A 22,816-nucleotide genomic window follows, 5' to 3' on the forward strand; every position below is an offset into this window, starting at 1 on the left:
TCGTTTCAGTTTTTTAAACTAATTTTTGCTTGTTTTCTGTTTCATTGATTTCTGCTCTTTATTATTTCTTTTCTTTTTCTTATTTTGGCTTTTAAAAAAAATCTAGCTTCTTAAGATGTACTCTTAGGTCATTAATTTTAAAGCTTTCTTCTTTTCTGATATAAGCACTTAAAGCCATAAATTGTTTTCTTTTCTTTTCTTTATTTTTTTGAGATGGAGTCTTGCTCTGTCTCCCAGGCTGGAGTGGAGTGGCTCAATCATAGCTCACCGCAGCCTCCACCTCCCGGGTTCAAGTGTTTCTCCTGCCTCAGCCTCCTGAGTAGCTGGAATTATAGGCACCCACCACCATGCCCGGTTAATGTTGTATTTTTAGTAGAGACGAGGTTTTGCCATGTTGGCCAGGCTGTTCTCAAACTCGACCTCAGGTGATCCGCCCACCTCGACCTTTTAAAGTGCTGGGATTACAGGCATGAGCCACTGCACCCAGCCTAAGCAACAGATTTTCAATGTAGATGAAATAGCCTTCCTTTAGAAGAAGATGCCATGTAGGACTTTCATAGCTAGAGAGGAGAAGTCAGTGACTGGCTTCAGTGCTTCAAAGGACAGGTTGACTGTTTTGTTATGGGATATGTGGGCTAATGTAGTTGTGAGTTTAGATTGAAGCCAATACTTGTTTGCCATTCTGAAAATCCTAGGGAACTCTATGCTACATTGACTCTGCCTGTGCTCTATAAGTAGAACAACAAAGCCTGGATGACAGCACATCTGTTTATAGCATGGTTTACTGGATATTTTAAGCCCATTGTTGAGACCTACTCAGGAAAAAAAAAAAAAAAAAAAAAAAAGATTCCTTTCAAAATATTACTGCTCATTGACAATGCTCCTGGTCACCCGAGAGCTGTGATGGAGGGGGACAAGGCCATGAATGTTTTCATGCCTGCTAACGTAGCTTCTGTTCTGCGGCCCATGGATCAGGGAGTAATTTTGAGTTTCAAGTCTTTTTATTTAAGAAATAACATTTTCTAAGTATGTATCTGCTGTAGAGAGTGATTCCTCTGTTGGATCTGGGCAAAGTAAATTTAAAACCTTCTGAGAAGGATTTACCATTCTAGATGCCATTCATGATTCGTGCGAGGAGATCAAAATATCAACATGAACAGGAGTTGGGAAGAAGTTGATTGCAACTTTCAGGGATGACTTTAAGGGCTTCAGTACTTCAGTGGCAGAAGTATCTACAGATGTGGTGGAAATAGGAAGAGAACTATAAGTGGAAGTGAAGCCTGAAGATAGGACTGAATTGCTGTAATGTTATTATCAAACTTGAATAGATGAGCGAAGTGGTTTCTTGAGATGGATATATTCCTGGTGGGGATGCTGTGAACATTGTTGAAATGACAACAAACAATGGATTTAGAATGTTATATATCAAGTTAGTTAGTGAAGCAGCAGCAGAGTTTGGTAGGACTGATTCCACATTTGAAAGAAGTTCTATTGTGGGTAAAGTGCTATCAAACAGCATCACATATTATAGAGAAATTTTTGGTGAAAGAAGAGCCAATCAGCACAGCAAGTTTTGTTGTCTTATCTTAAGAAATTGCCACAGTCATCCCATCCTTCAGCAGTCACCACTCTGATCGATCAACATGGAATCAAGACCCTCTACCAGCAAAAATATTGCATTTCATTGAAGGCTTGGGTGATTGTTAGCATTTTTTAGCAATATAATATTTTTAAGTTAGGTTCATTGGTTTTTTTAGACATAATGATATTGCACTCTTAATAGATTATAGTATAAGTAACTTTTACATGCCTGGGAATATTAAAAAAAATTGTGTGACTCGGTTTATTATGCTACTTGCTTTATTGCAGTGGAATGGGATGGAACCTGCAATATATCCAAAGTATTCCTGTAGTTGGAATCATAAAGAATGTAGCCTTTTCACGTTGGCTTCTTTTATTTAATAATGTGCATTTAAGTTTCCTCCTATGTATTTTTATGACTTGATTGCTCACATCTTTTTAGCACTGAGTATTTTGTTGTCTGAATGTGCTACAATTTTAAAAATTCGTATATCAACTGAAGAATATCTTGGTTGCTTCCAAGTTTTGGCAATTATGAATAAGGCTTACATAATCATCTGTGTTTAGGTTTTTATGTGGACGTAAGTTTTCAATTCCTATAGGTATATACCATGGAGTGTGATTGCTGGATCATAGAGTAATAATATGTTTAGTTTTGTAAGAAACCACCAAACTCTCTTCCAAAGTGGCTGTATCATTTTGGATTCCCACTAGCAGTGAATGAAAGTTCCTGTTGTTCCACAGGAACTTTCCAGTGCAGTATTTGGTGGTGTTGGTGTTGTGGATTTGAACATTCCAATAGGTTTTAATTTTCATTTCCCTGATAATATATGAGTTAGAACTTTCCTTCCTTCCTTCCTTCCTTCCTTCCTTCCTTCCTTCCTTCCTTCCTTCCTTCCTTCCTTCCTTCCTTTCTTTTTCTTTCTTTTTCTTTCTTTCTGTCTTTCTCTTTTTTCTTTCTTTCCTTCTTTCTTTCTTTTCTTTCCTTCTTTCTGTCTTTCTTTTCTTTTCTTCTTTCTGTCTTTTCTTTGCTTTTCTTTCTTTCTGCCTTATTCTTTTCTTTCTCTCTCTTTCTCTTTCTCTCTCTCTCTCTCTCTCTCTCTCTCTTTCTCTCTCTCTCTCTCTCTCTCTCTCTCTCTCTATGTTTCTCTCTCTCATTTCTTTCTTTCTTGACAGAGTCTCGCCCTGTTGCCCAGGCTGTAGTACAATGGCACAATCTTAGCTCACTGCAACCTCCACCTCCCAGGTTCAAGCGATTCTCTTGCCTTAGCTACTTGAGTAGCTGGGATTACAGGTGCCTGCCACCATGCCTAGCTGATTTATATATATTTTTAAGTAGAGATGGAGTTTCACTATGTTGGCCAGGCTGTTCTTGAACTGTCGACCTCAGGTGATCTGCCCGCTTCAGCCTCCCAAAGTGCTGGAAATACAGTCGTAAGCCACTGCAGTGGGCCAGAACATCTTTTCATATGCTTACTTGCCATCTTTATATCTTCTTTGGTGAGGTGTTTGTTAAGGTTGTTGACCTATTTTTTAATTGGGTTGTTTTCTTATTGAGTTTTAAGAGTTTTTTGTATGTTTTGGGTGACAGTCCTTCATCAGAGATGTCTTTTGCAATTGTTTTCTCCCAGTCTGTGGCTTATGTTTTCATTCTCTTGACACCCTTCAGTGGTACAAAATTTTTTATTTTAATAAAGTCCAGCTTATCAATTATTTTTTCATGGATTGTGCATTTGGTTTTGTATCTAAGAAGTCATTGCCAAACTCAATATTATCTAGATTTTCTTCTGTTATCTTCTAGAAGTTTTATAGTTTTGTTGTACATTTAGGTCTGTGATCCATTTTGAGTTAATTTTTATGAAGGCTGCAAAGTCTGTGTCTAGGGTAATTTTTTTTTTTTTTTTTTTTTGCATGTGGATGTCTGGTTGTTCTGGCACCATTTGTTAAAAAGACGGTCTTTCTTCAGTTCATTGCCTTATTTGCTTCTTTGTCAGAGATCAGTTGACTTTGTTAATGTGCGTCTATATCTGGGCTCTCTATTCTGTTCCAGTGATCTATGTGTTCTTTTGCCAGTACCACACCGTCTTGATTACTGAATCTCTGTAGTGAGCTTTGAAGGTGGGCAGCATCAGTCCTCTAACTTTATTCTTCTTCTTCAATATTATTTGCTATTCTAGGTCTTTTGCCTCTCCATGTAAACTTCAGATCAATTCATTAATATCTACAAAATAACCTACTGGAATTTTATTGGGATTGCGTTGAATCTGTAGATCAAGTTGGGAAAAACTGATATTTTGATGATAGAGTCTTTTTATCCATGAACATGGAATCTCTCTCCATTTATTTAGTTGTTTCATTTTGTTAATCAGTTTTATAGTTTTTCTCACATAGATCTTATGCAGTTTTTTAGATTTATACTTAGTATTTATAATTTGGGGGTGCTAATGAAAATGGTATTTTTTTTTTTTTTTTTTTGAGACGGAGTCTCGCTCTGTCGCCCAGGCTGGAGTGCAGTGGCCGGATCTCAGCTCACTGCAAGCTCTGCCTCCCGGGTTTACGCCATTCTCCTGGCTCAGCCTCCGGAGTAGCTGGGACTACAGGCGCCCACCACCTCGCCCGGCTAGTTCTTTGTATTTTTTAGTAGAGACGGGGTTTCACCGTGTTAGCCAGGATGGTCTCAATCTCCTGACCTCGTGATCCGCCCGTCTCGGCCTCCCAAAGTGCTGGGATTACAGGCTTGAGCCACCGCGCCCGGCCGGTATTTTGTTTTTAATTTCAAATACCACATGTTTGTTGTTGGTATATAGGAATGTGATTGGCTTTTGTATGTTAACTGCAACCTTGCTATAATATGGTGGTAAGGTGTGGGGGAGAGGAGAAGCATTCTATAGTCCTATAATTAGGTCTCAGTCTTTAGTGAGCCTATGCCTCTGGACTATGGACTTCATAAATGTTTCTCAGGTTTTTTTCTCCCCCTTTAGGTGGGACAGGAAGGCTAGAGGGGACAGGATTTGAATGTTTCCCTCTGCCAGGTCAGTTAGGCTTTGATAGTACCTTAACAGGGTAAGCTCTGTTTTAACCTAGTTTATTCTGAGGGCAGGCCTTATTAAGAAGAATGGAGTGCTCTAGTATATTTCGAAATTCTCTCTCCCCTCCCACTGGAACCATGGGGGCAGCGGGGTCAGGGGGAGGGGTAGGCGACAGTTTCTGATATTTATTGTGAGAACCTGTTCAAGCTAGAGCCTGGTTGAGCTCTTGAAGGTAAAGCCCCCTATAACTTGATCCCCTTGGAGTTTTAACTCTCAGACTTGTTTACTCTGAACCTGTAGCAATTCATCAGTTACAGTTCAGTTTTCCTTCTCCAGCACTGGTTCCCCTGGCTGTTTCTGTTTGTGAGTCTTTTTTCTGGTAAGCTGTGACTTCTCTTTGCCTGTCTGTCTCTCCATCCTTTGGGCCAGTGGTTTCCCCTGTGTTCTCACCTCTCTTTCAGAGCTACTTGGAATTGTTGATACTTCATTCTGTTCAGTTTTGTGCTTGTTAAAATAGAGTGCAGACCAGAAATTAAAGTCTTCCTTCTTTTACATTTTTTTGTAGTGCACATTTGCTGATGACATCTTTAGATCAATAAACATTGAGAAAGGTTATCTTTATTTTACCTCCTTTTTTTGAGATGGAGTTTCACTCTTGTTGCCCAGGCTGAAGTGCAATGGCACCGTCTTGGCTCCCTGTAACCTCTGCCTCCCAGGTTCAAGGGATTCTCCAGCCTCAGCTTCCCGAATAGCTGAGATTACAGGCACACATGCACCACCATGCCTGGCTAATTTTTGCATTTTTAGTAGGGATGGGGTTTCACCATGTTGGTCAGGCTGGTCATGAACCCCTGACCTCAGGTGATCCACCTGCCTCAGCCTCCCAAAGTTCTGGAATTACAGGCGTGAGCCACTATACCCAGCCTTTACCTCCATTTTTGTAGGATATTTTTGCTGGGTAAGATGCATTCTGTGTCTTCTGGTTTGCATTGTTTCTGAGAAAAGTCAGATGTTATCAGTGTTCCTCTGTATGTAATGTGTACTTTGATTTTCTTCAGCTGCTTTTAAGCTTTCTTTCTTTCTTTTGGAATTTGGTTATGGTGTGCCTTAATGGATTTTTCTTTGTATTTACCCTGTTGGGGATTTTTAAAGCTACTCATATCTGTGAGTTTATAGCTTTCATCAAAATTGGAAAAATTTCAGCCATTATTTCTCTGAATATTATCTCCCACCATGTTTTTTAAACTCCATTTATATAACTGCTTGCTGTTGTCCCACACACAGGTCACTGATGAGGCTCTCAGGCTCTGTTCATTTTTTTTAAGGCTTTTTTTCTTTTTATGCTTTAGTTGGATAGCTTGAGATATCACTGGAAGTTGAAAACAGGAAAATCTGTTATATTAACAGTCTTATTCCTTTGGTCCCTTTCAAAGATGTATTCTGTTGCAGTTAGTGCCTGTGGTCACTACTCTTTTCCTTTAAGACCCTCTTAGAGATTTACTTTTTGTGTGAGCTAGATATGTTAAAAATTAAATTAATACTCAGTATGGCCAATATGGTGAAGCCCTGTCACCACTAAAAATACAAAAATTAGCCGGATGTGGTGGCACGTGCCTGTAATCTCAGTTACTCAGGAGGCTGAGGCAGGAGAACCACTTGAACCCAGGAGGCAGAGGTTGCAGTGAGCCAAGAACATGCCATTGCACTCCACCCTGAATGACAAAGCAAGACCCTGTCTCCAAAAAAAAAAAAAAAATACTGACCCAAAATAATTTTTTTATTTATGCCATATGACCTGAGTTCTTCTTTTTAAGAATATGAACTTTAATTTCCTTAGAACTTTAAACATTCATAAGAAAGGTAGGTTAAATTGGGAAACTTAGGCCTCCCATGATAGTAAAAGATTTAGTACTTCAATTTAATATGTTTGGTAATCCTAAAAACATTAACGAGATAATTTTGTTGAATGTTCAGTGTGTATGTCAAGCTGATGTATTTACATTTACAAAAGTGTTTATATTTAATAATCTGAAACAATTGTCATCTTAAGTAGTTTACTGGAATACTACTCAGCAATAAAAAGAAATGAACTGTTGATACATACATATAAGAGCTTATATGAATATACATAGATATGCTAAGTTTAAAAAAGCCAATCCCAGCCGGGCGTGGTGGCTCAAGCCTGTAATCCCAGCATTTTGGGAGGCCGATCAGGAGTTCAAGACCAGCCTGGACAACATGGTGAGTGAAACCCTGTCTCTACTAAAAATACAAAAATTAGCCAGGTGCGGTGGCGGGCGCCTGTATTCCCAGCTACTTGGGAAACTGAGGGAGGAGAATTGCTTGAACTAGGGAGGAGGAGGTTGCAGTCAGCCAAGATTGTGGCACTGCACTTCAGCCTGGGTGACAAAGCAAGAGACTCCGTCTTGGGGGAAAAGAAAAGTCCCCAAAAGTTACATACTGTATAAATCCTGTTTATATAAACATTCTTGAAATAATAACATTATAGAAATGGAAAACAGATTAGTGATTGCCAGGGGTTGGGGAGAAGTAGGTGTGACTGGGAAAGGGCAACATGAAGGATCCTGTGTTGTAGTGTTTTGTGGCTTAATTGTATCCATATCAGTATCCTCCTTGTGATATTGTACTATTGTTTTGCAAGGTGTTACCATTGGAGGAAACTGGGTATATGGTAAGTGGGATGTTTCTGTGTTCTTTCTCACAGTTGTGTGTGAACCTACAATGAGCTAAAAATAAAAAGTTTAATACAAAGATGTATGAGGAATGAATTTTTAAGATAAAATAAAATGCTATCGTTTGGAGCAGAAATGGTTTCAGTGTCATTTCTCACTGGTAGTGAGAAAGTATGGAGTGATCGAATACATTATGCCTGTAGCGGGACAGACCTGTATTGAAACCCCAATAGTTATCAGCTGTTTGACTTTATAACAGTTCTAAAACTCTCTGAGCTTCAGTTTTTCTCATCTGTAGTAAGCAATGATAATATTGTCTCCCTTATAAATAGGTGTGAGGATTAAATACAATAGTGGCTGTGAAGTATCTAATGTGGTGCTTGAGCTATAAGAAAGATCAGTAAATGTTAGCAATCGTCGTTGATTTTTATTGCCCTACTTCTATTTCTAGGGTGTTTTTTTAAATGGATATTAGTATATATGTTAATTAAAATAACACGTATAACTGAGTTACTAGGAAAAATGCTTACTTATATATGGGAAAACAAAATGGTAACAACTAAAAGAAATGCAATTATTTTTCACTTTAGATCGTAAAATTTCTTAAGAGTGGATTTGATTTCGGAAGGGTTGCTACAAAGAAATCTGCCTTGTTTGGATATTACTGATGGTAGGACAGTATTCTAAGCTTAAAACACTTGCATCCTGTTGCTCTGCATATTTATGGTATAATTAAAGTGGCTTATATTTGCCTTGAAAACCCACTTGAAGGCATTTTATTCTTAAGGCGTTTTTTCTTGATTTTCATCTTTTATTTATTTCTGGCTTATTGATCCCTCTTCAGTTTCTGTAACTAATTGTAGCAACTGGACTTGCAAACATTGTTTAATTAGCACTACATTAAGGTTGTATACTTTCTTATACCCACCTCATGACGTGTTTATTAAACAAACAAACATTTTGAAGTGCATTCTTTATGAGGTAAGGCTTGGGAGGAAAGCCACCCACAATTAACCTAGGAATTAAAAAGGTAAGCAGAAACAACTTATTCTGTGGATGTAGGAACAACTCCTTTTTAACCCAGATATTACCCAAAGCTTACTTGTAAACATATTTTGTGGGACAAGAATATTGAGATCTGTAAATTCATCTCCAGACGTTAGCTGACTTAGCTATAACATATGTAATGATGCATGTATAAGATGTGCTTACTGATTTCTGTGGAAAAAAATACGAGCTTTGTTTGCTTCTAGATTGTATTTTCTTCTATTCTTAATTTTGCCAAAAGTTTAAAAACTAAGATAAGAAACATTTTGCCATACAGTTGACCCTTGAACAACATACCCACTTTATAGACAGTTTTTTCAGTAAGTACAATAGACCCTGCAAATCGGCGAGTTTGGCGTAACCAAATATGACATAACCAAATATTCCAGACTCTCTTCTTTCCCTATCTCTGACCTGGAACCAGCCATTTTCTGTGAAGCCTTGGGTTTATATATATATATATATATGTATATATATATATATATATATATATTTTTTTTTTTTATTAGACTTTAAGTTCTAGGGTACATGTGCATAACTTGTGGTTTGTTACATATGTATACTTGTGCCATGTTGGTGTGCTGCACCCATCAACTCGTCAGCACCCATCAACTCGTCATTTACATCAGCCTTGGGTTTGTATTAATGGGGAATGTTATTTAGAAACCATGATCTGGGGATAGATGCATTTATTGTTGCTGCTTTGGTGTTACTGCTAGGTCCTTAGCTCATGACAGTGCCAGGAGAAATATGCAATCATGAGTTCTTACTGGTATCTCCGTAGGATTCTTCCATATTTGAATCTTAAAATGAGCATCTGCCACAGGGCCCCTTCCCAGAGGTATACATTCCCAGCACAGTGCAGTTCTTGGGTAGGGTCAAGTTGTATTGCCACCTGTGCCTGCCTTAATCTGGCTCTGCTGGCTGAGATCCATGTCTATCTGGATTCACCAGCAGCATTCACCATCCATGCTCTAATTAGAGTCCCATCTACATTTCCACATTGTAGTTTTGTGTATTTTTCAGTATGTACTGTGCAACCCCCAGCCATGTTGATCAGTCTGCTTGGGCAGTCCTCATTGCCTCCTGGTTATAAAGTTGTGTGGCTTCTGAGTGATTCATCCTAACCCTATTCTTGACATAAACCTTGTTATTTTTAGAGTATGAAATGCATTGTACTATTATTGTCACTCCATTTTATAGTTGAGGTGTTGAAGCACAGAGAAATTAAGGAATTTGCCAAAGATCACCTAGTTAGTAAGTGGCAGAGTTGGGATTAAACCTAGGTACTTTGCTTAAATGGTCTTTGCTAGCCTATGCTGCTAGACTATAGGATTTATGTGGGGAAGTAGTAGAATACCAGAAAAGAGTGATTATTTTAAGATCTTGAAGAATTTTAATATTATTTTAATAATCTTGGACTTGTTGGGTAGGCCCTGGAAAGTCAATGAAGGCTTTTGACTGTAGAGTGATGTGATTGGCAATGTCCTGTAGAAAGGTTAATCACTTGTAGCTGAGGACTGTGAAAGCAAGATTCCTGATAGTATGCTATTCTTGGGCCCCTCTCTAGAGATCTAATGAGTCAGTCTCTAAGGTTTGAGGCCAGGAAATTTATGATCTTTTTGATGATCATCCATATTTGGAACGACTGCTCTAAACTGTTTCCTTTGTTTACTATATACATTTGACTACTAGTATGCCATTCCTGTATGTGTCCATCTAGTAGAGCCACATTTAAGTGCCCTTAATTTGCCATTTGAAGCTACATATAGTCCAGAGGAAGTCGATGAATCTGCTCAGGAGACATATCTTTCATCAGTTGGTGTCTTGCGTTTTAATAGATATTTGGACTGTACTCTTTCTTGTTTATATTAAATTTGCAATAAAGCTTAATATCAGCTTGTTTTAACATTATCTTGGAAACACTTCTTCATTGGGTAGTGTGATGATTAAATTCACCAAATGTAAATGACAAGATGTAAACCAGATGCTCATCTACTTGTATGTAAACAGATGAAAGAGAACTCTCAACTTCTTCCTTGTCTGTAATATTTGCTTCCTAAAAATTTGGGCAGAATTAATAGCAGCTAAATCAGTATCATTGTGCTGATAGTCGCATGCTAGTCATACTTTTTTGACTTGCTCTGTATACTTCATTGACATATCTAAACAGGGAGGTCCAAATAAAATAAAAATAGCAGTTTTGTACGATCAGTTGTTTAAGCATATGTCATATTGTTAAGATTTTTGAAACTCTTCAGAGAGGTATTTTGAATCTCATGAAAGTCACCCCTCTTGCCAGGGCTGCCACATGGATAGTTCCACCTGGGTATAGCAGAGCAGCAGTGACACCTTTGGTCCTGAATATGTTTCATACAGATTGGATATAACAGCAGTATGTCTGGAACAACAGTGCCATAATCCTCTTGTAGGTTACTACTTAAATATTTGCTGTTCAGTGTTTATTCCTGACCTGTGTTTTTAAAAAATCAATTGACTATAGACACATGGGTTTATTTCTGGACTCTCAGTTCCATTGATCTCTGTTTTTATACCAGTACCATATTGTCTTGATTATTGTTGCTTTGTAGTAAGTTTTAAAATCAGGAAGTATAATTCTTCCTACTTTGTTCCCTTTCAAGATTACTTTGGCTATTATGAGTCCGTTGAGTTTTAATATGAATTTTAGGATCAGTTTGTCAGTTTCTATAAAGAAGCTACGTGGGATTCTGACAGAGATCACATTACTTTGTATACCAATTTAGGAAAGTATTGCCATCCTGGCAGTATCTAGTCATCCATCCATCACTATGGGATGTCTTTCTGTTTATCTTTAATTTGTTTCAACAATGTTTTGTAGTTTTCAGAGCATAAGTTCTACACTTCTTTTAAATGTATTGCAAAGTATTTTATTCTTTTTGGTGCTATCGTAAATGGAATTGTTTTCTTAATTTCATTTGCAGATTGTTGATTGTGAATATATGTGTTTAGAAATGTAATTTCTTATTGTATATTGATCTTGTATCCTACAACCTTAGTGAACTCTTTTACTGGTTCTAATTGTTTTAGAGGATTCCTTAGGATTTTTTATACATAAGATCATGTCATTGTAAATAGAGATAGATTAACTTCTTTCTTTCTGGTCTGGATGCCATGTCAGATATTTTTTCATTACTGCAATTTAAGCAGTATTATTATTTTACCAGAAAAAAATTTCCTCTCAATATGTGGTTTTATAAAGGTTTCTAGATTCTTTGGATTTTTAGTATATACTCAGTTCTGCTGTAATGTAATATATATGTTCCTTAAATCACTGTACTATGGAAAATTGTGCAATAAACACCACAGGACTTATGAGAAAAGCTGGTAAGAGCCAGTGTTATGTTGTTTTAAAATGATAGGAATCTAATAAAAATGGTGGTATAATTTTACATGTGTTAATGTTTAAAATATACATACATACTGTTATATGTATGGCACTTCACTTTGAAAAAAGCCTCAAGTTTCCTTGTGGAAGCAGCATTAAAATGGTCGCAGCACATGAGTTATTGTGAAGTGTCCTGTCTGAAATAGGACAGAAAGTGATAACACCAGAGAAAGTTATAATACCAGATGAGGAAGATGAGGGTATAGTTCCTATTACACGTGGTGAACCGAAGGAAGTGGTAGGTGTCTGAGATGTGTGTGCATGTCTATATTCCTACATGTCTCAGTACAGCTGTGTGTGATTTTTTGCATTCACCTAGTATTTCTGGTGAACAAAGCTGTGCATAAACAAACTGCAATTCAGATTGTTCCCTAATATACCAGTTGCATGGAAACAAATGTGTGTTTTTAAAACAGAAGTAACTGTATTTTTGTCAAATATTTACTCCTCTAATTGCAAAATGAAAGCCAACCTAATTCAATTTGCAGAAATTTGCTTTGTACAGAATTTATCCAAAAAAATCCCTATACTACTAAGAGGCAAGAACATTGTAAAATATCTGAAGGTTATTTATTTTTTAATTATACTTTAAGTTCTGGGATACATGTGCAGAATGTGCAGGTTTGTTACATAGGTATACATGTGCCATGGTGGTTTGCTGCACCCATCTACCCGTCATCTACATTAGGTATTTCTCCTAATGCTATTCCTCCCCTAACCCCCTACCTGCTGACAGGCCCCAGTGTGTGATGTTCCACTCCCTATGTCCATGTGTTCTCATTGTTCAACTCCCACTTATGAGCGAGAACATGCAGTGTTTGGTTTTCTGTTCCTATGTTAGTTTGTTGAGAATAGTTTCCAGCTTCATCCATATCCCTGCAAAGGACATGAACTCATCCTTTTTTATGGCTGCATAGTATTCCATGGTATATATGTGCCACATTTTCTTTATCCAGTCTACCATTGATAGGCATTTGGGTTGGTTCCAAGTCTTTGCTATTGTGAATAGTGCTGCAGTAAACATACGTGTGTATGTGTCTTTATAGTAGAATGATTTGGCCGGGCGCGGTGGCTCAAGCCTGTAATCCTAGCACTTTCGGAGGCCGAGACGGGCGGATCGCGAGGTCAGGAGATCGAGACCATCCTGGCTAACACGGTGAAACCCCGTCTCTACTAAAAACTACAAAAAACTAGCCGGGCGAGGTGGCGGCGCCTGTAGTCCCAGCTACTCGGGAGGCTGAGGCAGGAGAATGGCGTGAACCCGGGAGGCGGAGCTTGCAGTGAGGTGAGATCCGGCCACAGCACTCCAGCCTGGGTGACAGTGCGAGACTCCGTCTCAAAAAAAAAAAAAAAAAAAAAAAAAAGAATGATTTATAATCCTTTGGGTATATACACAGTAATGGAATTGCTGGGTCAAGTGGTATTTTTAATTCTAGATCCTTGAGGAATCACCATACTGTCTTCCATAATGGTTGAACTAATTTACATTCCCACCAACAGTGTAAAAGCATTCCTATTTCTCCACATCCTATCCAGCATCTGTTGTTTCCTGACTTTGTAATGATTGCCATTGCGACTGGCTTGAGATGGTATCTCATTGTGGTTTTGATTTGCATTTCTCTAATGACCAGTGATGATGAGCTTTTTTTCATGTTTGTTGGCTGCATAAATGTCTTCTTTTGAGAAGTGTCTATTCATATCCTTTGCCCACTTTTTGATGGGGTTGTTTGTTTTTTTTTGTAAATTCGTTTAAGTTGCTTGTAGATTCTGGATATTATCCCTTTGTCAGATGGATAGATTGCAGAAATTTTCTCCCATTCTGAAGGTTGCCTGTTCACTCTGATGATAGTTTCTTTTGCTGTGCAGAAGCTCTTTAGTTTAATTAGATCTCATTTGTCAATTTTGGCTTTTGTTGCCATTGCTTTTGGTGTTTTAGTCATGAAGTCTTTGCCCATGCCTATGTCCTGAATGGTATTGCCTAGGTTTTCTTCTAGGGTTTTTATGGTTTTAGGTCTTATGTTTAAGTCTTTAATCCATATCGAGTTAATTTTGTATAAGGTGTAAGGAAGGGATCCAGTTTCAGTTTTCTGCATATGGCTAACCAATTTTCCCAGCATCATTTATTAAATAGGGAGTCCTTTCCCCATTGCTTGTTTTTGTCAGGTTTGTCAAAGATCAGATGGTTGTAGATGTGTGGCATTATTTCTGAGGCCTCTGTTCTGTTCCATTGGTCTATATCTCTCTTTTGGTTACTGTAGCCTTGTAGTATAGTTTGAAGTTAGGTAGTGTATTGCGTCGAGCTTTGTTCTTTTTGCTTAGGATTGTCTTGGCTATATGGGCTCTTTTTTGGTTCCATATGAAATTTAAAATAGTTTTTTCCAATTCTATGAAGAAAGTCAATGGTAGCTTGATGGGGATAGCATTGAATCTATAACTTACTTCGGGCAGTATGGCCATTTTCACGATATTGATTCTTCCCATCCATGAGCATGGAACGTTTTTCCATTTGTTTGTGTCCTCTCTTATTTCCTTGAGCAGTGGTTTGCAGTTCTCCTTGAAGAGGTCCTTTATATCCCTTATAAGTTGTATTCCTAGGTATTTTATTCTCTTTGTAGCAATTGTGAATGGGAGTTCACTCATGGTTTGGCTCTCTGTCTTTTATTGTGGTGTATAGGAATGCTTGTGATTTGTGCACATTGATTTTGTGTAATGAGACTTTGCTGAAATTGCTCATCAGCTTAAGGTGATGTTGGGCTGAGACAGTGGGGTTTTCTAAATATACAATCATGTCATCTGCAAACAGAGACAATTTGACTCCCTCTCTTCCTATTTGAATACGCTTTATTTCTTTCTCTTGCCTGATTGTCCTGGCCAAAACTTCCAATACTATGTTGAATAGGAGTGGTGAGAGAGGGCATCCTTGTCATGTGCCGGTTTTCAAAGGGAATGCTTCCATCTTTTGCCCATTCAGTATGATATTGGCTGTGGGTTTGTCATAAATAGCTCTTATTATTTTGAGATATCTTTCATCAATACCTAGTTTATTGAGAGTTTTTAGCATGAAGGGATGTTGAATTTTATCAAAGGCCTATTCTGCATCTATTGAGATAATCAGGTGGTTTTTGTCATTGGTTCTGTTTATGTGTTGGATTACGTTTATTGATTTGCCTGTGTTGAACCAGCCTTGCATCCCAGGGATGAAGCCAACTTGATCGTGGTGGATAAGCTTTTTGATGTGCTGCTGGATTTAGTTTGCCAGTGTTTTATTGAGGATTTTCGCATTGATGTTCATCAGGGATATTGGCCTGAAATTTTTTGTGTGTGTGTCTCTGCCAGATTTTGGTATCAGGATGATGCTGGCCTCTTAAAAAGAGTTAGGGAGAAGTCCCTCTTTTTCTATTGTTTGAAATAGTTTCAGAAGGAATGGGACCAGCTCCTCTTTGTACCTCTGGTAGAATTTGGCTGTGAATCCATCTAGTCTCAGGCTTTTTTTGGTTGGTAGGCTATTAATTACTGCCTCAATTTCAGAACTTGTTATTGGTCTGTTCAGGGATTTGACTTCTTCCTGGTTTAGTCTTGGGAGGGGGTATGTGTCCAGGAATTTATCCATGTCTTCTAGATTTTCTAGATTATTTGCATAGAGGTGTTTATAGTATTAGCTGATGGTAGTTTGTATTTCTGTGGGATCAGGGTGATATCCCCTTTATCATTTTTTATTGTGTCTATTTGATTCTTCTCTCTTCTTTTTTAGTCTGGCTAGCAGTCTATCTATTTTGTTAATCTTTTCAAAAAAACTAGCTCCTGGATTCATTGATTTTTTTTTTTTTTAAGGCTTTTTCATGTCTCTTTCTCCTTCAGTTCTGCTCTGATCTTAGTTATTTCTTGCCTTCTGCTAGCTTTTGAATTTGTTTGCTCTTGCTTCTCTAGTTCTTTTAATTTTGATGTTAGGGTGTCGATTTTGGTTTTTTCCTTCTTTCTCCAGTGGGCATTTAGTACTATAAATTTTCCTCTAAACACTGCTTTAGCTGTGTCCCAGAGATTGTGGTACATGTGTCTTTGTTCTCATTAGTTTCAAAGAACTTACTTATTTCTGCCTTAATTTTGTTATTTACCCAGTAGTCATTTAGGAGCAGGTTCAGTTTCCAGTTGTGTGGTTTTGAGTGAGTTTTTTAATCCTGAGTCCTAATTTGATTGCACTGTGGTCTGAGAGACTGTTATGATTTCCATTCTTTTGCATTTGCTGAGGAGTGTTTCACTTCCAATTATGTGATCAATTTTAGAAAAAGTATGATGTGGTGCTGAGAAGAATGTGTATTCTGTTAATTTGGGGTGGCGAGTTCTGTAGATGTCTGTTAGGTCTGCTTGATCCAGACCTGAGTTGAAGTCCTAAATATCCTTGTTAATTTTCTATCTCGTTGATCTAATATTGATAGTGGGGTGTTAAAGTCTCCCACTATTATTGTGTGGGAGTCTAAGTCTCTTTGCAGGCCTGTAAGAACTTGCTTTATGAATCTGGGTGCTCCTGTATTGGGTGCATATATATTTAGGAGAGTTAGCTCTTCCTGTTGAATTGATCCCTTTACCATTATGTAATGCCCTTCTTTGTCTCTTTTGATCTTTGATGGTTTAAAGTCTGTTTTATCAGAGACTAGGATTGCAACCCCTGCTTTTTTTTTTTGCTTTCCATTTGCTTGGTAAATCTTCCTCCATCCCTTTATTTTTACCCTGTGTGTGTCTTTGCACATAAGATGGGTCTCCCGAATACAGCACACCAGTGGGTCTTGACTCTATCCAATTTGTCAATCCATGTCTTTTAATTGGGGCATTTAGCCCATGTACATTTAAGATTAATACTGTTATGTGTGAATTTTATCCTGTCATTATGATGCTATCTGGTTATTTTGCCTGTTACTTGATGCAGTTTCTTCATTGTGTCGATGGTCTTTACGATTTGGTATGTTTTTGCAGTGGTTGGTACTGGTTTTTCTTTTCTATATTTAGTGCTTCCTTCAGGAGCTCTTGTAAGGCAGGCTGCGTGGTGACAGAAATCTCTCAGCATTTCTTGTCTGTAAAGGATTTTATTTCTCCTTCGCTTATGAAGCTTAGTTTGACTGGAAATGAAATTCTGGGTTGAAAATTGTTTTCTTTAAGAATGTTGAGGCCGGGCGTGGTGGCTCATGCCTGTAATTCCAGCACTTCGGGATGCCAAGATGGGCGGATCACAGGGTCGAGGGATCGAGATCATCTTGGCCAACATGGTGAAACCCCCTCTCTATTAAAAATACAAAAATTAGCTGGGTGTGGTGGTACACACCTGTAGTCCCAGCTACTTGGGAGGCTGAGGCAGGAGCTTGAACCCGGGAGGTGGAGGCTGCAGTGAGCTGAGATTGCGCCACTGCACCCCAGCCTGGCGACAGAGCAAGACTCCATTTCAAAAAAAAAAAAAAAATAGAATGTCAAATATTGTCCCCCACTCTCTTCTGGCTTGTAGGGTCCCCACATAGAGATCCGCTGTTAACCTGATGAGCTTCCCTTTGTGAGTAACCTGACCTTTCTCTGTGGCTGAGCTTAACATTTTTTCCTTCATTTCAACCTTGGTGAATCTGATGATTATGTGTCTTGGGGTTGTACTTCTCGAGGAGTATCTTTCATGTATTTCACTGTATTTCATGAATTTGAATGTTAGCCTGTCTTGCTAGGTTAGGGAAGTTCTCCTGGATAATATCCTGAAGAGTGTTTTCCAGCTTGGTTCCATTCTCCCCATCACTTTCAGATATAGTGATCAAACGCAGTTTTGGTCTTTTCACATAGTCCTATATTTCTTGGAGACTTGCTTTGTTCCTTTTCATTGTTTTTTTCTCTAATCTTGTCTTCACGCTTTATTAAGTTGATCTTCAATCTCTGATATCCTTTCTAAAATATCTGAAGGTTATTAAGGTTTACACATCTAAATTATATTTAGATAAGTTACCCATAAGCTAAATGCTGAAGTCAGATGACAGTATCTAAGATGAAATCTTGAGTGTAGGTGGTATCTTTTTTTTTTTTTTTTATAATCTCTTTAACTCATCTTAGTACTTATTTATTTATTTGTTTGTTTGTTTGTTCTGGGAACCACAGTTGAGCTTTGAGAGGCAGGAGGACAGTGCTTGATGTGTTAGCAGCTAGTAACCCCTATTTTGACTGAGCTGAGGACAGTAGTAATACTATGCTGGCAATAGCAAGATTTTTATCTCTGCAGGTTTATAGTACAACTGTCTTGGTTTAAAACTGGATTTTAACTAAATTCCTAAATTCCGTTTTAAACCAAGATAGTTCTGTATAAGAATGTCTTTGGATTGGAAGCCTTAGTTTTAGTTTATTCTTGAATTGTCAATATCAGAAGTTTAGAAATAGTAAAATTCAATGGCAAAGTAATAGTACATAATAACCAAAGATTTATTGTGAAATACTGGAGCCAACATGGAGGAATGGCAGGTATATGAGCTTTGACAATAGATGGGACCGGGGTTTTGAATCCTAGTTCTAACTCTTACTAACTCTGTGACCAAATGTAGATACTCATCCTGAGATTTCCTCATTGATAAAATGACATATCACCTCAGTGGAGTTGCAAGTGGTATTTTGCTTTTATCTCCATGTAAAATAAAGATAAATGAAACTTATGAAAAAGTGTTTCTATAAATAAATGCTATGTAAACTATTTTCTAAATTGGAATAACTTTGAAAAACTATAGAGTATAATATGAATATGCTATAGGTACCATTTTAGCAGAATAACTAATACCTCATGTTTGTGATTGATTTAAGTATTTATTTCCTTTTAAATACCTGTGGGAGTACTTGGGCATAGTAGGCACTCTAGCCACTTTATTAGTCCAAGAACTAAGCTCATTGTAGGATTTTTTTTTTTTTTTTTTTTTTTTTTTTTTTTTTTTACTCAAAGACTTTCTTTTATTAGTACGTGGGCTGGGATTGATGGGAAGGGATAGATGTAGTGGGCAACCATGGTTAGCATCGGATGCCCATCCCAATGGCCATGAATGTGCCAAAGGTGCTGCCACTCTGCATCATGGTTTTCCCAATGCCGCCCATCAGCTCTCGACCCCGCATTCCGATCCTGAGACAGGAAAAGGTGCCGAAGAGCGCCCCGGCCGCCATGCCCACGGCGCAACCCATCACGAAGCCCATCTTGACGCGGTCGAAGCAGCTTGGCTGGGACTGTCTGTAGGGACCCACGGCCACCGGCATCTCACCTCGCTCGCAGCCTCGGTCACTCAGCTCTCAGGATTTTTTTTTTTTTTTTTTTAAGTTCTGTGTCTAAATCTGATACAAGAATAGTAAAAGCCATGCAGTAGCAGAACTTTTAATTTATAGGCTAAAAAACTTCTTATAACACTTAAAAGCTTTCCTTTCTTCAATAGATTTAACTGTCATTTCTAATATATAAATGTAATTTATTTTTGCTTAGACTCCACTGGTTGGAGATGATAAAAATATAACCCTTGTAACACAGATATAGAACCTAATGGTGGCCTTTGGATGATACTTCAGCTCTCACCCAGTAAAGTCCCTGGGATTCCACATTCCCCAAATCCTTTTCTTTTCATTGACATGCCAAGTAGCCCTCCTACTTTTTCTTCCGTAACCAGTCTTCCTACGGCTGCTCTAAGATGTCATGCTATGCTCTGCCACCTGGTGGTCGCAATGTACACTGTTGTTTCTGTTGCTGCCGCAATTGCCTCTTACTACAACACTGAGAGTCAAGGTGTAAAGGTTGGGATTAAGTCTGCAGGTGTGATGTTCAGTGATCCAGGCTCTGGAGCCAGATTTCTAAGTTTGAATGCCTCCATCACTGCCTCCTTGCTGTGTAACCTTGGACAGGTTATACAGTTTTCTTATCTGTAGGGTAATAGTGCTTACCTCACAGGGTTGTTTTATTCAATTAATACAAATGCTGAGAATATTACATACTGGAAACAATACATGACAGAAAACAGTAAAATGCCAAAGACAGTATGTGAAACATAACAGTGTTAGCTATTGCTATTATTCTGATCGGAATGCTTTAGGTAAGCAATTAAATGTGTATATTTTATTTGGAGCTACCATAGCTCCAAACTGATTTTAGCCTTGAGTTTATTTTTTAATGTTGATCTTTTCTAACTCCATTATGTATATACTTTGTTATACATAATTTTCAATTCTCACTATCTCATATTGTAAAGAAGTAAAAAAAAAAAAGAAAATCACACTAAAATAAGAGTTCTTAAAGTGAGTGAATATCATATGGAAATAACCATAGCACAATAGTGGAAGTTTTAGAAATTTGTGTTTTTAATTTAGGAAGTTAATCAGTGAAATGAACTTTGTTCTGAAAATATAACCCAATTTTCAAAGTAAACTATGTATTTTATTTGTGTTTTTTACATACTGTAACAAGATAATTTCTAAGTTTTACTTTTATTCATTCATTTTCCCTTTCTGTTGTGTGTATGTGTGTGTTTGTGGTATTCAAACATTGTTATGGTATGCTGTTCCGTTTTTCTTGTTTCTGTTCTGTTTCCTTCCTTTTCATATTTTTGTTTATATGTATGAAGCAGTATTATGGTGTGATACTCTGTTTTTTTCCACTCAATTTTATATTGTACACATTTCCCTTTTTGTTAAATAGTTTAATATATCATAAGTTACTCATTTTGGTTGGATATTGTTTTCTTTTTGTTGTATAATATTATAATGGTTATTTTTTATTTATACAGCTTTTTTCTCCTCTCTCATGTGTTTGTAGAACAACTGCCAAAAGGAATCTTAAGAGTACATGAATGATTTTGTGGCTCTTGAAATATTTTCCTACATTTTAATCCAAAAGTGCCATGCTTTTTAATGCTATTAAACACAAATTTACTTTCACCCATAAAACATTGTCTAGGAACAAAAGTGAAAAAGACAGGATCCCTACTCTCTAGGGCTAGAGTATAACAGAGAGGATACGTACAGATGAATGACTAAAAAGGCTGCAACATTCTGAGTGTGAAGGAAGATCTGGGATAGTTGGACAGTAGCAGTATGGAAAATACTTCTTAAAGGAGATTGAATATGAAAATATGGTTTTAATTTGAAATAATTATTGATGCTAATTTTTCTTTCTTGCATATTATGTTTGTCATTTCCGAAACACATTTTTTTGCTTTGCAACAAAGTGACTTAACTCCTGCCAACTGCATGATATGGAAGAAAGAGCACACAGGTTTGGATAAATTGCTTAATTGTCTAAACTTCAGTTTCTGCAAATATAAAACATAAATGATACTTCCTTTAGAGAGTTTTGAGGATTATAGAAAGTGTATTTTATCTATTATCTCCAGGCTTATTTCAAAAAATGTTTGAAATGAAAGAATTAATATACTAATACAGTATTTAGCACAGTATGTGGCACATAAGTTAGACTTAGTAAGTAGGAGCCACTATTGGTTTTATGATTGCCAATGTTAAGCATTCTGCTTCTTACAAAGCATCAGCTTTCCTATAGATACTGCTCAGTTTTCTAGAAGCTGAAACTGCCACCTTCTAAATGATCAGAATTCACTTCCTCAACCTCCAGAGTAAACCCAGCTCTTGAGTCTTTATAGTAACTAAAAAGCTAGCTTCTTTCCTTCGTTTCCTTTCTTCAGCCCCTGCTAACTGCCAGGTACCATTTTAGATGTAGGGAATAGGAAGATAACTGAGATAATGTCCTACACTGTCTACCTAGAGAAATAGAGTCAGAGGCAAGTGACTGTACACATGTCAGAGAAATCAGTGGTTCTCAACCCTGGCTGCTCATTAGCATCACCTAGGGAAGCTGTTTAAAAATACCAGTGCTGATGCCATACTTTAGATAATTTAGGAGTTAATGCAAGCAGAAACCGTATTCTGTAGGAATCTGTACTCATTGATAGGTTGAGTGAGTCATTTTGATTAGAAAGAGAACTGGAAAAATCTTCACAATTAGAGTAATATTCAAACCAACGACAAAACTTAGTCTATATTGTTAGGAGGACAGCAAGCCAGGGCACAAAAACTTGAAAACTGATAGCAGATTGGAGAAGGAAATGGTGGATTATAAGGCTAGACTAACAAGTACAAACCAGCTAATAAGAAAGAAACTTTACCTCTGTTAAGGAGTTTAGACTTCATTATGTAGAAAATGAAGTAGACTTTATGAGAGAATGATATGATGCAATCTCTGATTTGGAAAAAACAGCTAGCCGCTAGTTTATAACATTGTCAAAAATAAATTCTAGATGGAGTTAAAGTTATGGAAAAAATAGAGAATAGTATTTCTATATTTTGAGGTTGGAGAAGACCTTTATAAACATGTTATGAACTCCAAAATCATAAAGGAGAACATTGAAATTAACAGATTTTACCAAGTAAATATTTAAAACTCTACAACAACAGGTACCCTAAAGTTGAAAGTTTGGAGACAAACTAGGAGAAAGTATTTTCTACCTCAGTGACAGAAGGTTAAAGTACCTAATGTATACTGAGCTCTTACAAATCAATTAAGAATAGGCAAAAGATTGACCAGGTAGCTTTCCAAAGAAGAAATACAAATGGTTGCTAAAGCACATAAAAGGATGCTTATCTTCAGTAATAATCAGGATTGTAAAATCAAACAAGAGTGAGGTCTTTGAAACTTTCATGCTGATACAGAGTTTTAAAGTGAATAATATCTAATGCTGTCAAAAATGTGGAGAAACAGGCAGACTGATAACATTGTTGGTGGGAGATAAGTTGGTGTAACCTTTCTAGAGAGTATATCAAAACTTAAATTGTGGTTGCCCTTGGACCCAGTAGCCACAACTAAGAATTATCCCTGGAGAAATACAATGTTGTAACATTGTTTGTAATGCTAAACAGTGTAAATGTATACATATTTGATAGGCATTAAACTTTTTTGTAGGAATATATACCAGACTGAAGAAACTGGTGGAGGAGGGGCACTTGATATACTTCTGTAATGTTTGGGATTTTTTTTTTTAGAACTTCCATAT

General features: G+C 37.3%; 1 protein-coding gene and 1 pseudogene across 2 annotated transcripts in view; one reads left to right on the forward strand and one right to left on the reverse strand.

The window, feature by feature from the left end:
* Window positions 1–22,816, forward strand: part of CAMSAP2 (calmodulin regulated spectrin associated protein family member 2) — a 119,557-nt gene that overhangs the window by 46,297 nt on the left and 50,444 nt on the right.
* LOC104661861 lies at window positions 18,680–19,061 on the reverse strand (annotated as a pseudogene). The gene has a single exon (XR_747902.2). The product of XR_747902.2 is annotated as a reactive oxygen species modulator 1 pseudogene (transcript).

This window comes from Rhinopithecus roxellana, chromosome 1 (assembly GCF_007565055.1).
Source record: "Rhinopithecus roxellana isolate Shanxi Qingling chromosome 1, ASM756505v1, whole genome shotgun sequence".
NCBI classification, from domain to species: domain Eukaryota; kingdom Metazoa; phylum Chordata; class Mammalia; order Primates; family Cercopithecidae; genus Rhinopithecus; species Rhinopithecus roxellana.